The sequence below is a fragment of the Pseudophryne corroboree genome, chromosome 1, assembly GCF_028390025.1.
Source record: "Pseudophryne corroboree isolate aPseCor3 chromosome 1, aPseCor3.hap2, whole genome shotgun sequence".
Taxonomy (NCBI): domain Eukaryota; kingdom Metazoa; phylum Chordata; class Amphibia; order Anura; family Myobatrachidae; genus Pseudophryne; species Pseudophryne corroboree.
Window position 1 is genome coordinate 6,183,390 of NC_086444.1, and position 17,337 is coordinate 6,200,726.

At 48.8% G+C, this 17,337-nt stretch overlaps 1 protein-coding gene across 1 annotated transcript in view; it reads right to left on the reverse strand.

Moving 5' to 3' along the window:
* Window positions 1–17,337, reverse strand: part of LOC134916650 (killer cell lectin-like receptor subfamily F member 2) — a 265,368-nt gene that overhangs the window by 106,661 nt on the left and 141,370 nt on the right. The gene's annotated exons all lie outside the window — the stretch shown is intronic.

Consider the following 17,337-nt stretch of genomic DNA (forward strand, 5'->3'; position numbering starts at 1 on the left):
TGGATATGGAGAGAAGGTAAGGACAGATACAAATCTCACTATATACTCCACTAACACATGTGACTGCTGGAAGATGGATCAAGGTGTGTACAGGAGTGTAGGGTGAGGCAGAGCACCTCAGATACATTGCTGATGTATAACACACGTTACTGGTGGAAGATATCTCTAGGTGTGTACAGGAGGGTAGGGTGAGACAGAGCACCTCAGATACATTGCTAATGTATAACACATGAGACTGGTGGAAGATGGCTCTAGGTGTGTACAGGAGGGTAGGGTGAGCAGAGCACCTCAGATACATTGCTGATGTATAACACATGTGACAGGTGGATGATGGCTCTAGGTTTGTACAGGAAGGTAGGGTGAGACGGAGCACCTCAGATACATTGCTGATGTATAACACATGTGACAGGTAAAAGATGGCTCTAGGTGTGTACAGGAGGGTAGGGTGAGACAGAGCACCACAGAAACATTGCTGATGTATAACACATGTGACTGGTGGAAGATGGCTCTGGGTGAGTACAGGAGGGTAGGATGAGGAAGAACACCTGAGATACATTGCTGTTGTATAACACATGTGACTGGTGGAAGATGGCTCTAGGTGTGTACAGGAGGGTAGGGTGAGGCAGAGCACCTGAGATACATTTCTGATGTATAACACAGTTGACAGGTGGAAGATGGTTCTAGGTGTGTACAGGAGGGAAGGGTGAGGTAGAGCACCTCAGATACATTGTCGTTGTATGACACATGTGACAGGTGGAAGATGGTTCTAGGTGTATACAGGAGGGTAGGGTGAGGCAGAGCACCTGAGATACATTGCTGATGAATAACAGATGTGAAGGGGGAAGATGGTTCTAGGTGTGTAAAGGAGGGTATGGTGAGGCAGAGCACCTCAGATACAGTGCTGATGTAAAGTATAACATATGTGACTGGTGGAAGATGGCTCTAGGTGTCTACAGGAGGGTATGGTGAGACAGAGCACCTCAGATACATTGCTGATGTATAACACATGTGACTGGTAGAAGATGGCTCTAGGTGAGTACAGGAGGGTAGGGTGAGGCAGAGCACCTCAGATACATTGCTGATATATAACACATGTGACAGGTGGAAGATGGCTCTAGGTGTGTACAGGAGGGTAGGGTGAGACAGAGCACCTCAGAAACATTGCTGATGTATAACACATGTGACTGGTGGAAGATGGCTCTGGGTGAGTACAGGAGGGTAGGATGAGGAAGAACACCTGAGATACATTGCTGTTGTATAACACATGTGACTGGTGGAAGATGGCTCTAGGTGTGTACAGGAGGGTAGGGTGAGGCAGAGCACCTGAGATACATTTCTGATGTATAACACAGTTGACAAGTGGAAGATGGTTCTAGGTGTGTACAGGAGGGAAGGGTGAGGTAGAGCACCTCAGATACATTGTCGTTGTATGACACATGTGACAGGTGGAAGATGGTTCTAGGTGTATACAGGAGGGTAGGGTGAGGCAGAGCACCTGAGATACATTGCTGATGAATAACAGATGTGAAGGGGGAAGATGGTTCTAGGTGTGTAAAGGAGGGTATGGTGAGGCAGAGCACCTCAGATACAGTGCTGATGTAAAGTATAACATATGTGACTGGGGGAAGATGGCTCTAGGTGTCTACAGGAGGGTATGGTGAGACAGAGCACCTCAGATACATTGCTGATGTATAACACATGTGACTGGTAGAAGATGGCTCTAGGTGAGTACAGGAGGGTAGGGTGAGGCAGAGCACCTCAGATACATTGCTGATATATAACACATGTGACAGGTGGAAGATGGCTCTAGGTGTGTACAGGAGGCTAGGGTGAGACAGAGCACCTCAGATACATTGCTGATGTATAACACATGTGACAGGTGGAAGATGGCTCTAGGTGTGTACAGGAGGGTATGGTGAGGCAGAGCACCTCAGATACATTGCTGATGTATAACACATGTGACTGGTGGAAGATGGCTCTAGGTATATACAGGAGGGTAGGGTGAGCAGATCACCTCAGATACATTGCTGATGTATAACACATGTGACAGGTGGAAGATGGCTCTAGGTGAGTACAGGATGGTAGGGTGAGAGAAAACCTGAGATACATTGCTGATGTATAACACGTGACTGGTGGAAGATGGCTCTAGGTGTGTACAGGAGAGTAGGGTGAGGCAGAGCACTTCAGATACATTGCTGATGTATAACACATGTGACAGGTGGAAAATGGTTCTAGGTGTGTACAGGAGGGTAGGGTGAGACAGAGCACCGCAGATACATTGCTGATGTATAACACATGTGACAGGTGGAAGATGGTTCTAGGTGAGTACAGGAGGGTAGGGTGAGGCAGAGCACCGCAGATACATTGCTGATGTATAACACATGTGACAGGTGGATGATGGTTCTAGGTGTGTACAGGAGGGTAGGGTGAGACAGAGCACCGCAGATACATTGCTGATGTATAACACATGTGACAGGTGGAAGATGGTTCTAGGTGTGTACAGGAGGGTAGGGTGAGACAGAGCACCGCAGATACATTGCTGATGTATAACACATGTGACTGGTGGAAGATGGCTCTAGGTGTGTACAGGAGGGTAGGGTGAGACAGAGCACCTCAGATACATTGCTGATGTATAACACATGTGACTGGTGTAAGATGGCTCTAGGTGAGTACAGGAGGGTAGGGTGAGACAGAGCACCTCAGATACATTGCTGATATATAACATGTGACTGGTGGAAGATGGCTCTAGGTGTGTACAGGAGGGTAGGGTGAGACAGAGCACCTCAGATACATTGCTGATGTATAACACATGTGACAGGTGGAAGATGGCTCTAGGTGTGTACAGGAGGGTATGGTGAGGCAGAGCACCTCAGATACATTGCTGATGTATAACACATGTGACAGGTGGAAGATGGCTCTAGGTGAGTACAGGAGGGTAGGGTGAGAGAGTACCTGAGATACATTGCTGATGTATAACACATGTGACTGGTGGAAGATGGCTCTAGGTGTGTACAGGAGGGTAGGGTGAGCAGAGCACCTCAGATACATTGCTGATGTATAACACATGTGACAGGTGGAAGATGGCTCTAGGTGTGTACAGGAGGGTAGGGTGAGACAGAGCACCTCAGATACATTGCTGATGTATAACACATGTGACTGGTGGAAGATAGCTCTAGGTGTGTACAGGAGGGTAGGGTGAGGCAGAGCACTTCAGATACATTGCTGATATATAACACGTGACTGGTGGAAGATGGCTCTAGGTGTGTACAGGAGGGTAGGGTGAGACAGAGCACCTCAGATACATTGCTGATGTATAACACATGTGACAGGTGGAAGATGGCTCTAGGTGTGTACAGGAGAGTAGGGTGAGACAGAGCACCTCAGATACATTGCTGATGTATAACACATGTGACAGGTGGAAGATGGCTCTAGGTGTGTACAGGAGAGTAGGGTGAGACAGAGCACCTCAGATACATTGCTGATGTATAACACATGTGACAGGTGGAAGATGGCTCTAGGTGTGTACAGGAGGGTAGGGTGAGACAGAGCACCTCAGATACATTGCTGATGTATAACACATGTGACTGGTGGAAGATAGCTCTAGGTGTGTACAGGAGGGTAGGGTGAGGCAGAGCACTTCAGATACATTGCTGATATATAACACGTGACTGGTGGAAGATGGCTCTAGGTGTGTACAGGAGGGTAGGGTGACACAGAGCACCTCAGATACATTGCTGATGTATAACACATGTGACAGGTGGAAGATGGCTCTAGGTGTGTACAGGAGAGTAGGGTGAGACAGAGCACCTCAGATACATTGCTGATGTATAACACATGTGACAGGTGGAAGATGGTTCTAGGTGAGTACAGGAGAGTAGGGTGAGACAGAGCACCTCAGATACATTGCTGATGTATAACACATGTGACAGGTGGAAGATGGCTCTAGGTGTGTACAGGAGGGTATGGTGAGACAGAGCACCTCAGATACATTGCTGATGTACAGTATAACACATGTGACAGGTGTAAGATGGCTCTAGGTGTGTACAGGAGGGTAGGGTGAGGAACAGCACCTCAGATACATTGTGGATGTGTAATACGGGTGTAGTTTGGCTGACCGGCGGTCTCCTGACCGCCGGTCAGCTTACCAACGCTGGTATCCCGGCAGCATACCGACGCCGAAATCCCGGCGTGGAAGGGGCGAGTGTCGCAAGCCCCTTGCGGGCTCGCTGCGCTCGCCACGCTGCGCTCGCCATGCTGCGGGCTCGGTGGCGACCTGCGGGCTCGGTGGTGACCTGCGGTCGCCACGGGTTCTATTCCCACTCTATGGGTGTCGTGGACACCCACGAGTGGAAATAGTCCCTGTTGGTCGGCATGCCAACCATCGGGATACTGAGCTGGCGGGATGGTGGAGGGGGTCATGTGACTGTCGGTCAGCAGACCGCCGGTCACATGAATACCACCCGTATAACACATATGGGGGGTCATTTCGAGTTGTTCGCTCGCAAGCTGCTTTTAGCAGCATTGCACACGCTAAGCCACCGCCTACTGGGAGTGAATCTTAGCTTATCAAAATTGCGAACGAAAGATTCTCAGAATTGCGAATAGACACTTCTTAGCAGTTTCTGAGTAGCTCCAGACTTACTCGGCATCTGCAATCAGTTCAGTCCGTTTAGTTCCTGGTTTGATGTCACTAACACACCCAGCGTTCGTTCAGACACTCCCCCGTTTCTCCGGCCACTCCCACGTTTTTCCCAGAAACGGTAGCGTTTTTTCGCACACACCCATAGAACGGCCAGTTTCCGCCCAGAAACACCCACTTCCTGTCAATCACACTCCGTTTACCAGAACGAAGAAAAAACCGTGAGTAAAATACCTAACTGCATAGCAAATTTACTTGGCGCAGTCGCACTGCGGACATTGCGCATGCGCATTAGCGACTAATCGCTCCGTTGCGAGAAAAAAATAACGAGCGAACAACTCGGAATGACCCCCATGGAGCATAGTGTGACTACTTATCCAATTACCTATGTACACCACCAGTACACCATTCCATCATATGGAAGCATTACCTACCTGCCTCACATTACCGTAAAATCAATCATTCTTGACTGGACACTTCTAGAACATTACAAAAGTCATATTTTCAACATGATTTCTATTTTTCTTATATAAAGTGAATAAGTAGCACAGTCACCAACTAAACTCCTGCTTAATGCAAAGGGGAGATTTAAATAAATAAAAGCAGATAATATGTTGTCAAAAAATGATTATTAGAGGTCTTACTTCCTGAGCAAAACTCTACCCCGCCCCCAGCCCCGGGCTAGCAAGTTTTAGTTTGGTGCCGGCAGGGGCCGGATGCACCTTTAGACAGGGAAGCTGCGTCTGAGCAGCCACAATCTTTACTTTTAGGATTTATTTTAAGTAATTTTTCAGGGCAAGCAGTGCTAAACATCCTATATGACACCTACGATGCTGCTCCAATGACTTCCCATCAGCACCGCAACACTGGTAAGCCAGGCTAACCTGGGGCTGGGGACAAGGTATAGGGGATGTGGGAACAAGGTATCCTGGGGGCTAAAGCTTAAACTGTTTTCTGCCCGTTCTCAAACCACCTACATCCCCCCATGGTATCCCTGAAGAACCCTATGGATTTAGAAGAAAAAGAGTTAACAAAGGTAGGTGTACCATAAGTCTTAAGGTGGGTACACACTGATAGATATATCTGAAGATCAATGATGTACAGATACTGTATGTCTATGGACGGATCGGGCAGTGTGCTGTGCAGACACTCCCGGCCGTTCAGTGGGGGACTGACGTCATGAACTGTGCGGGCATGTACATACGCTCGCCCAGTTCATCTGTCAATCACTGCCGGCTGCCGCAGCATGTGTATGAGCGGCCGGCTGATTGCCCGTACACACACAGCGATGCGCCGATAATAAGATTTTACTTACCGATAAATCTATTTCTCGTAGTCCGTAGTGGATGCTGGGGACTCCGTCAGGACCATGGGGATATAGCGGCTCCGCAGGAGACAGGGCACAATAATAAAAGCTTTAGGATCAGGTGGTGTGCACTGGCTCCTCCCCCTATGACCCTCCTCCAAGCCTCAGTTAGGATACTGTGCCCGGACGAGCGTGCATAATAAGGAAGGATATTGAATCCCGGGTAAGACTCATACCAGCCACACCAATCACACCGTACAACCTGTGATCTGAACCCAGTTAACAGTATGATAACAACGAAGGAGCCTCTGAAAAGATGGCTCACAACAAGAATAACCCGATTTTTGTAACAATAACTATGTACAAGTATTGCAGACAATCCGCACTTGGGATGGGCGCCCAGCATCCACTACGGACTACGAGAAATAGATTTATCGGTAAGTAAAATCTTATTTTCTCTGACGTCCTAGTGGATGCTGGGGACTCCGTCAGGACCATGGGGATTATACCAAAGCTCCCAAACGGGCGGGAGAGTGCGGATGACCCTGCAGCACCGAATGAGAGAACTCCATGTCCTCCTCAGCCAGGGTATCAAATTTGTAGAATTTAGCAAACGTGTTTTCCCCTGACCAAGTAACTGCTCGGCAAAGTTGTAAAGCCGAGACCCCTCGGGCAGTCGCCCAAGATGAGCCCCCTTCCTTTTGGAATGGGCTTTTACCGATTTTGGCTGTGGCAGGCCTGCCACAGAATGTGTAAACTGAATTGTATTACAAATCCAGCGAGCAATCGTCTGCTTAGAAGCAGGAGCACCCATCTTGTTGGGTGCATACAGGCTAAACAGCGAGTCAGATTTTCTGACTCCAGCCTTCCTGGAAACATATTTTTCAGGGCCCTGACAACGTCAAGTAACTTGGAGTCCTCCAAGTCCCTAGTACCCGCAGGTACCACAATAGGTTGGTTCATGTGAAAAACAGAAAACACCTTAAGGAGAAATTGAGGACGAGTCCTCAATTCTGCCCTGTCAGAATGAAAAATTAAGTAAGGGCTTTATATATGATAAAGCCGCCAATTCTGACACACGCCTGGCTGAAGCCAGGGCTAATAAAATATCTCACATGGAAGGTGACGATGCTAAGTCCACAGTGGTGAGTGGTTCAAACCAATGTGACTTTAGGAAACTCAAAACAACATTGAGATCCCAAGGTGCCACTGGGGCACAAAAGGAGGCTGTATATGCAGTACCCCTTTTACAAACATCTGAACGTCAGGCACTAAAGCCAGTTCTTTCTGGAAGAAATTCGACAGGGCCGAAATTTGAACCTTAATGGACCCTAATTTTAGGCCCATAGACAGTCCTGTTTTCAGGAAATGTATGAAACGACCCAGTTGAAATTCCTCTGTAGGGGCCTTCTTGGCCTCACACCACGCAACATATCTTCGCCAAATGCGGTGAAAATGTTTTGCGGTTACATCCTTCCTGTCTTCGACCAGGGTAGGGATGACTTCATCTGGAATGCCCTTTCAGGATCCGGCGTTCAACCGCCATGCCGTCAAACGCGGCCGCGGTAAGTCTTGGAACAGACAAGGCCCCTGCTGGAGCAGGTCCTTTCTTAAAGGTAGAGGCCACGGGTCTTCCGTGAACATCTCTTGAAGTTTCGGGTACCAAGTCCTTCTTGGCCAATCCGGAACCACGAGTATCATTCTTACTCATCTCCCTCTTATGATTCTCAGTACTTTTTGTATGAGAGGCATAGGAGGGAACACATACTCTGACTGGTACATCCACAGTGTTACCAGAGCGTCCACCGCTATTGCCTGAGGGTCCCTTGACCTGGCGCAATATCTAGTTTTTTGTTCAGGCGGGACGCCATCATGTCCACCTTTGGTTTTTCACAACGGTTTACAATCATGTGGAAGACTTCCCGATGAAGTCCCCACTCTCCCGGGTGGAGGTCATGCCTGCTGAGGAAGTCTGCTTCCCAGTTTTCCACTCCCGGAATGAACACTGCTGAGAGTGTTATCACATGATTTTTCGCCCAGCGAAGAATCCTTGCAGTTTCTGCCATTTCCCTCCTGCTTCTTGTGCCGCCCTGTCTGTTTACGTGGGCGACTGCCGTGATGTTGTCCCACTGGATCAATACCGGCTGACCTTGAAGCAGAGGTCTTGCTAAGCTTAGAGCATTGTAAATTGCCCTTAGCTCCAGTATATTTATGTGGAGAGAAGTCTCCAGACTCGATCACACTCTCTGGAAATTTTTTCCTTGTGTGACTGCTCCCCAGCCACTCAGGCTGGCATCCGTGGTCACCAGGACCCAGTCCTGAATGCCGAATCTGCGGCCCTTTCATAGATGAGCACTCTGCAGCCACCGCAGAAGAAACACCCTTGTCCTTGGAGACAGGGTTATCCGCTGATGCATCTGAAGATGCGATCCGGACCATTTTTCCAGCAGATCCCACGTAAAGGTTCTTGCGTGAAATCTACCGAATGGGATCGCTTTGTAAGAAACCACCATTTTTCACAGGATCCTTGTGCAATGATGCACTGATACTTTTCCTGGTTTTAGGAGGTTCCTGACTAGCTCGGATAACTCCCTGGCTTTCTTCTCCGGGAGAAAACATCCTTTTCTAGACTGTGTCCAGAATCATCCCTAGGAACAGTAGACGTGTCGTCGGAAAAAACTGCGATTTTGGAATATTTAGAATCCACTCGTGCTGTCGTAGAACTACTTAAGATAGTGCTACTCCGACCTCCAACTGTTCTCTGGACCTTGCCCTTATCAGGAAAGCGTCCACATTTCTTTTAAGAAGAATCATCATTTCGGCCATTACCTTGGTAAAGACCCGGGGTGCCGTGGACAATCCAAACGGCAGCGTCTGAACTGATAGTGACAGTTCTGTACCACGAACCTGAGGTACCCTTGGTGAGAAGGGCAAATTTGGACATGTAGGTAAGCGTCCCTGATATCCAGTGACACCATATCGTCCCCTTCTTCCTGGTTCGCTATCACTGCTCTGAGTGACTCCATCTTGATTTGAACGCTTGTATGTAAGTGTTCAAATATTTCAGATCTCACCTAGCCGTCTGGCTTCAGTACCACAATATAGTGTGGAATAATACCCCTTCCCTTGTTGTAGAAGGGGTACTCTGATTATCACCTGCTGGGAATACAGCCTGTGAATTGTTCCCAATACTGCCTCCCTGTCGGAGGGAGACGTTGGTAAAGCAGACTTCAGGAACTTGTGAGGGGGAGACGTCTCGAATTTCCAATGTACACCTGGGATACTACGTGTAGGATCCAGGAGTCCACTTGTGAGTGAGCCCACTGCGTGCTGAAACTCTTGAGATGACCCCCTACCGCACCTGAGTCCGCTTGTACGGCCCCCGCGTCATGCTGCGGACTTGGCAGAAGCTGTGGAGGGCTTCTGTTCCTGGGAATGGGCTGCCTGCTGCAGTCTTCTTCCCTTTCCTCTACCCCTGGGCAGATATGACTGGCCCTTTTGCCCGCCTGCCCTTATGGGGACGAAAGGACTGAGACTGAAAAGACTGTGTCCTTTTCTGCTGAGATGTGACTTGGGGTAACAAAAGGTGGATTTTTCAGCTGTTGCCATGGCCACCAGGTCCGATGGACCGCCCCTTTATACGGCAATACTTCCATGTGCCGTCTGGAATCTGCATCACCTGACCACTGTCGTCTGGCAGATATGTACATCACATTTACTCTTGATGCCAGAATGCAAATATCCCTCTGCGCATCTCGCATATATAGAAATGCATCCTTAAAATGCTCTATAGTCAATAAAATCTTGTCCCTGTCAAGGGTATCAATATTTTCAGTCAGGAAATCCGACCAAGCCCCCTCAGCGCTGCACATCCAGGCTGAGGCGATTGCTGGTCGTAGTATAACACCAGTATATGTGTATATACTTTTAGGATTTTTTTTTTCAGCTTCCTATCAGCTGGCTCCTTGAGGGCTGCCGTATCTGGAGACGGTAACGCCACTTGTTTTTATAAGCGTGTGAGCGCCTTATTCACCCTAAGGTGTGTTTCCCAACTCGCCCTAACTTCTGGCGGGAAAGGGTATACCGCCAATAATTTTCTATCGGAGGAAACCCACGTATCATCACACACTTCATTTAATTTATCTGATTCAGGAAAAACTACAAGTAGTTTATTCACACCCTACATAATACCCTTATTTGTGGTACTTGTAGTATCAGAAATATGTAACACCTCCTTCATTGCCCTTAACATGAAACGTGTGGCCCTAAAGGAAAATACGTTTGTTTCTTCACCGTCGACACTGGAGTCAGTGTCCGTGTCTGTGTCTGTGTCGACCGACTGAGGTAAATGGGCGTTTTTACAAGCCCCTGACGGTGTCTGAGACGCCTGGACAGGTACTAATTTGTTTGCCGGCCGTCTCATGTCGTCAACCGACCTTGCAGCGTGTTGACATTATCACGTAATTCCTAAATAAGCCATCCATTCCAGTGTCGACTCCCTAGAGAGTGACATCACCAATACAGGCAATTTGCTCCGCCTCCTCACCAACATCGTCCTCCTACATGTCGACACACACGTACCGACACACAGCACACACACAGGGAATGCTCTGACAGAGGACAGGACCCCACTAGCCCTTTGGGGAGACAGAGGGAGAGTTTGCCAGCACACACCAAAAACGCTATAATTATACAGGGACAACCCCTTATACAAGTGTTTTCCCTTATAGCATTTTTATATATGTAATCATATCGCCAAATAAGTGCCCCCCCTCTCTGTTTTAACCCTGTTTCTGTAGTGCAGTGCAGGGGAGAGCCTGGGAGCCTTCCTCACAGCAGAGCTGAGCAGGAAAATGGCGCCGTGTGCCGAGGAGAATAGGCCCCGCCCCCTTTTCGGCGGGCTCTTCTCCCGGAGTTTGTGAGATCTGGCAGGGGTTAAATACATCCATATAGTCTCAAGGGCTATATGTGATGTATTTTAGCCATAAAAAGGTATTATACATTGCTGCCCAGGGCGCCCCCCCCAGCGCCCTGCACCCTCAGTGACAGTTGGTGACTGTTGGTGAAGTGTGCTGACAACAATGGCGCACAGCTGCAGTGCTGTGCGCTACCTTATGAAGACTGAAAGTCTTCTGCCGCCTGTTTCTGAACCTCTGGACCTCTTCAACTTCGGCATCTGCAAGGGGGGTCGGCGGCACGGCTCCGGGACGAACCCCAGGGTGAGACCTGTGTTCCGACTCCCTCTGGAGCTAATGGTGTCCAGTAGCCTAAGAAGCAAATCCATCCTGCACGCAGGTGAGTTTTCTTCTCTCCCCTAAGTCCCTCGTAGCAGTGAGCCTGTTGCCGGCAGGACTCACTGAAAATAAAAAACCTTTTATTCTAAGCAGCTCAGGAGAGCCACCTAGATTGCACCCTTCTCGTCGGGCACAAAAATCTAACTGAGGCTTGGAGGAGGGTCATAGGGGGAGGAGCCAGTGCACACCACCTGATCCTAAAGCTTTTATTATTGTGCCCTGTCTCCTGCGGAGCCGCTATATCCCCATGGTCCTGACGGAGTCCCCAGCATCCACTAGGACGTCAGAGAAATATCGGTAGATATATCGGCCGTCGGCTGTACTGCAGGGCCGACGCGATATGTCTGTGAATGACTGAGTTCACAGACATATCGCCCATACACACTGGCCGACGGACCCACGATATATATCGGCCGTTCAATAGAACGGACGATATATCGACCAGTGTGTTCGGCCATTATTCTCTTCCATATACAGCTGCCAAATATGGGGTCTCATCCTGAACATTTATTAACATTCATATTTCCCATCCCACCGAACCGCTCTCCCTACGCCCCTGTCTGTGGTGAAAACCTCTCTTATCCATTACCTAGTTCAAAACAGGTGTCGGGAATCATACAGTAAGAGGGAAGTGCAGGAGCAGAGCATTGTGTCCTCCTGGAGAGGTCATGTTGGGAGGTATGACATAGGTATGAGCACTGGGTCAGTATTAGGGTACAGCACAGGTGATGGTAATCATACAGTAAGAGGGAGAGCAGGAGTAGAGCATTGTGTCCTCCTGGAGAGGTCATGTTGGGAGGTATGACATAGGTATGAGCACTGGGTCAGTATTGGGGTACAGCACAGGTGATGGTAATCATACAGTAAGAGGGAATAGCAGGAGCAGAGCATAGTGTCCTCCTGGAGAGGTCATGTTGGGAGGTATGACATAGGTATGAGCACTGGGTCAGTATTAGGGTACAGCACAGGTGATGGTAATCATACAGTAAGAGGGAAGAGCAGGAGCAGAGCATTGTGTCCTCCTAGAGAGGTCATGTTGGGAGGTATGACATAGGTATGAGCACTGGGTCAGTATTGGGGTACAGCACAGGTGATGGTAATCATACAGTAAGAGGGAATAGCAGGAGCAGAGCATAGTGTCCTCCTGGAGAGGTCATGTTGGGAGGTATGACATAGGTATGAGCACTGGGTCAGTATTAGGGTACAGCACAGGTGATGGTAATCATACAGTAAGAGGGAAGAGCAGGAGCAGAGCATTGTGTCCTGGAGAGGTCATGTTGGGAGGTATGACATAGGTATGAGCACTGGGTTAGTATTAGGGTACAGCACAGGTGATGGTAATCATACAGTAAGAGGGAAGAGCAGGAGCAGAGCATTGTGTCCTCCTGGAGAGGTCATGTTGGGAGGTATGACATAGGTATGTGCACTGTGTCAGTATTATGGTACAGCACAGGTGATGGTAATCATACAGTAAGACGGAAGAGCAGGAGCAGAGCATTGTGTCCTCCTGGAGAGGTCATGTTGGGAGGTATGACATAGGTATGAGCACTGGGTCAGTATTAGGATACAGCACAGGTGATGGTAATCATACAGTAAGAGGGAAGAGCAGGAGCAGAGCATTGTGTCCTCCTGGAGAGGGTCATGTTGGGAGGTATGACATAGGTATGAGCACTGGGTCAGTATTAGGGTACAGCACAGGTGATGATAATCATACAGTAAGAGGGAAGAGCAGGAGCAGAGCATAGTGTCCTGGAGAGGTCATGTTAGAAGGTATGACATAGGTATGAGCACTGGGTCAGTATTGGGGTACAGCACAGGTGATGGTAATCATACAGTAAGAGGGTAGTGCAGGAGCAAAGCATTGTGTCCTCCTGGAGAGGTCATGTTGGGAGGTATGATATAGGTATGAACACTGGGTCAGTATTAGGGTACAGCACAGGTGATGGTAATCATACAGTAAGAGGGAAGAGCAGGAGCAGAGCATTGTGTTCTCCTGGAGAGGTCATGTTGGGAGGTATGACATAGGTATGAGCATTGGGTCAGTATTAGGGTACAGCACAGGTGATGGTAATCATACAGTAAGAGGGAAGAGCAGGAGCAGAGCATTGTGTCCTCCTGGAGAGGTCATGTTGGGAGGTATGACATAGGTATGAGCACTGGGCCAGTATTAGGGTACAGCACAGGTGATGGTAATCATACAGTAAGAGGGAAGTGCAGGAGCAGAGCATTGTGTCCTCCTGCAGAGGTCATGTTGGGAGGTATGACATAGGTATGAGCACTGGGTCAGTATTAGGGTACAGCACAGGTGATGGTAATCATACAGTAAGAGGGAAGAGCAGGAGCAGAGCATTGTGTCCTCCTGGAGAGGTCATGTTGGGAGGTATAACATAGGTATGAGCACTGGGTCAGTATTAGGGTACAGCACAGGTGATGGTAATCATACAGTAAGAGGGAAGAGCAGGAGCAGAGCATTGTGTCCTCCTGGAGAGGTCATGTTGGGAGGTATGACATAGGTATGAGCACTGGGTCAGTATTGGGGTACAGCACAGGTAATGGTAATCATACAGTAAGAGGGAAGTGCAGGAGCAGAGCATTGTGTCCTCCTGGAGAGGTCATGTTGGGAGGTATAACATAGGTATGAGCACTGGGTCAGTATTAGGGTACAGCACAGGTGATGGTAATCATACAGTAAGAGAGAAGAGCAGGAGCAGAGCATTGTGTCCTGGAGAGTTCATGTTGGGAGGTATAACATAGGTATGAGCACTGGGTCAGTATTAGGGTACAGCACAGGTGATGGTAATCATGCAGTAAGAGGGAAGAGCAGGAGCAGAGCATTGTGTCCTCCTGGAGAGGTCATGTTGGGAGGTATGACATAGGTATAAGTACTGGGTCAGTATTAGGGTACAGCACAGGTGATGGTAATCATACAGTAAGAGGGAAGAGCAGGAGCAGAGCATTGTGTCCTCCTGGAGAGGTCATGTTGGGAGGTATGATATAGGTATGAGCACTGGGTCAGTATGAGGGTACAGCACAGGTGATGGTAATCATACAGTAAGAGGGAAGAGCAGGAGCAGAGCATTGTGTCCTCCTGGAGAGGTCATGTTGGGAGGTATAACATAGGTATGAGCACTGGGTAAGTATTAGGGTACAGCACAGGTGATGGTAATCATACAGGAAGAGGGGAAGAGCAGGAGCAGAGCATTGTGTCCTCCTGGAGAGGTCATGTTGGGAGGTATGACATAGGTATGAGCACTGGGTCAGTATTATGGTACAGCACAGGTGATGGTAATCATACAGTAAGAGGGAAGAGCAGGAGCAGAGCATTGTGTCCTCCTGGAGAGGGTCATGTTGGGAGGTATGACATAGGTATGAGCACTGGGTCAGTATTAGGGTACAGCACAGGTGATGGTAATCATACAGTAAGAGGGAAGAGCAGGAGCAGAGCATTGTGTCCTCCTGGAGAGCTCATGTTGGGAGGTATGACATAGGTATGAGCACTGGGTCAGTATTAGGATACAGCACAGGTGATGGTAATCATACAGTCAGAGGGAAGTGCAGGAGCAGAGCATTGTGTCCTCCTGGAGAGGTCATGTTGGGAGGTATGACATAGGTATGAGCACTGGGTCAGTATTAGGGTACAGCACAGGTGATTGGTAATCCTACACTAAGAGGGAAGAGCAGGAGCAGAGCATTGTGTCCTCCTGGAGAGGTCATGTTGGGAGGTATGACATAGGTATGAGCACTGGGTCAGTATTAGTGTACAGCACAGGTGATGGTAATCATACAGTAAGAGGGAAGAGCAGGAGCAGAGCATTGTGTCCTCCTGGAGAGGGTCATGTTGGGAGATATGACATAGGTATGAGCACTGGGTCAGTATTAGGGTACAGCACAGGTGATGGTAATCATACAGTAAGAGGGAAGAGCAGGAGAGGAGCATTGTGTCCTCCTGGAGAGGTCATGTTGGGAGGTATGACATAGGTATGAGCACTGGGTCAGTATTAGGGTACAGCACAGGTGATGGTAATCATACAGTAAGAGGAAAGAGCAGGAGCAGAGCATTGTGTCCTCCTGGAGAGGTCATGTTGGGAGGTATGACATAGGTATGAGCACTGGGTCAGTATTAGGGTACAGCACAGGTGATGGTAATCATACAGTAAGAGGGAAGAGCAGGAGCAGAGCATTATGTCCTCCTGGAGAGGTCATGTTGGGAGGTATGACATAGGTATGAGCACTGGGTCAGTATTAGGGTACAGCACAGGTGATGGTAATCATACAGTAAGAGGGAGAGCAGGAGCAGAGCATTGTGTCCTCTTGGAGAGATCATGTTGGGAGGTATGACATAGGTATGAGCACAGGGTCAGTATTAGGGTACAGCACAGGTGATGGTTATCATACAGTAAGAGGGAAGAGCAGGAGCAGAGCATTGTGTCCTCCTGGAGAGGGTCATGTTGGGAGGTATGACATGGGTATGAGCACTGGGTCAGTATTAGGGTACAGCACAGGTGATGGTAATCATACAGTAAGAGGGAAGTGCAGGAGCAGAGCATTGTGTCCTCCTGGAGCGGTCATGTTGGGAGGTATGACATAGGTATGAGCACTGGGTCAGTATTAGTGTACAGCACAGGTGATGGTAATCATACAGTAAGAGGGAAGAGCAGGAGCAGAGCATTATGTCCTCCTGGAGAGGTCATGTTGGGAGGTATGACATAGGTATGAGCACTGGGTCAGTATTAGGGTACAGCACAGGTGATGGTAATCATACAGTAAGAGGGAGAGCAGGAGCAGAGCATTGTGTCCTCTTGGAGAGATCATGTTGGGAGGTATGACATAGGTATGAGCACTGGGTCAGTATTAGGGTACAGCACAGGTGATGGTTATCATACAGTAAGAGGGAAGAGCAGGAGCAGAGCATTGTGTCCTCCTGGAGAGGGTCATGTTGGGAGGTATGACTTGGGTATGAGCACTGGGTCAGTATTAGGGTACAGCACAGGTGATGGTAATCATACAGTAAGAGGGAAGAGCAGGAGCAGAGCATTGTGTCCTCCTGGAGGGGGTCATGTTGGGAGGTATGACATAGGTATGAGCTCTGGGTCAGTATTAGGGTACAGCACAGGTGATGGTAATCATACAGTAAGAGGGAAGAGCAAGAGCAGAGCATTGTGTCCTCCTGGAGAGGTTATGTTGGGGGGTATGACATAGGTATGAGCACTGGGTCAGTATTAGGGTACAGCACAGGTGATGGTAATCATACAGTAAGAGGGAAGAGCAGGAGCAGAGCATTGTGTCCTCCTGGAGAGGGTCATGTTGGGAGGTATGACATAGGTATGAGCACTGGGTCAGTATTAGGGTACAGCACAGGTGATGGTAATCATACAGTAAGAGGGAAGAGCAGGAGCAGAGCATTGTGTCCTCCTGGAGGGGGTCATGTTGGGAGGTATGACATAGGTATGAGCTCTGGGTCAGTATTAGGGTACAGCACAGGTGATGGTAATCATACAGTAAGAGGGAAGAGCAAGAGCAGAGCATTGTGTCCTCCTGGAGAGGTTATGTTGGGGGGTATGACATAGGTATGAGCACTGGGTCAGTATTAGGGTACAGCACAGGTGATGGTAATCATACAGTAAGAGGGAAGAGCAGGAGCAGAGCATTGTGTCCTCCTGGAGGGGGTCATGTTGGGAGGTATGACATAGGTATGAGCACTGGGTCAGTATTAGGGTACAGCACAGGTGATGGTAATCATACAGTAATAGGGAAGAGCAGGAGCAGAGCATTGTGTCCTCCTGGAGAGGTCATGTTGGGAGCTATGACATAGGTATGAGCATTGGGTCAGTATTAGGGTACAGCACAGGTGATGGTAATCATACAGTAAGAGGGAAGAGCAGGGGCTGAGCATTGTGTCCTCCTGGAGAGGGTCATGTTGGGAGGTATGACATAGGTATGAGCACTGGGACAGTATTAGGGTACAGCACAGGTGATGGTAATCATACAGTAAGAGGGAAGAGCAGGAGCAGAGCATTGTGTCCTCCTGGAGAGGGTCATGTTGGGAGGTATGACATAGGTATGAGCACTGGGTCAGTATTAGGGTACAGCACAGGTGA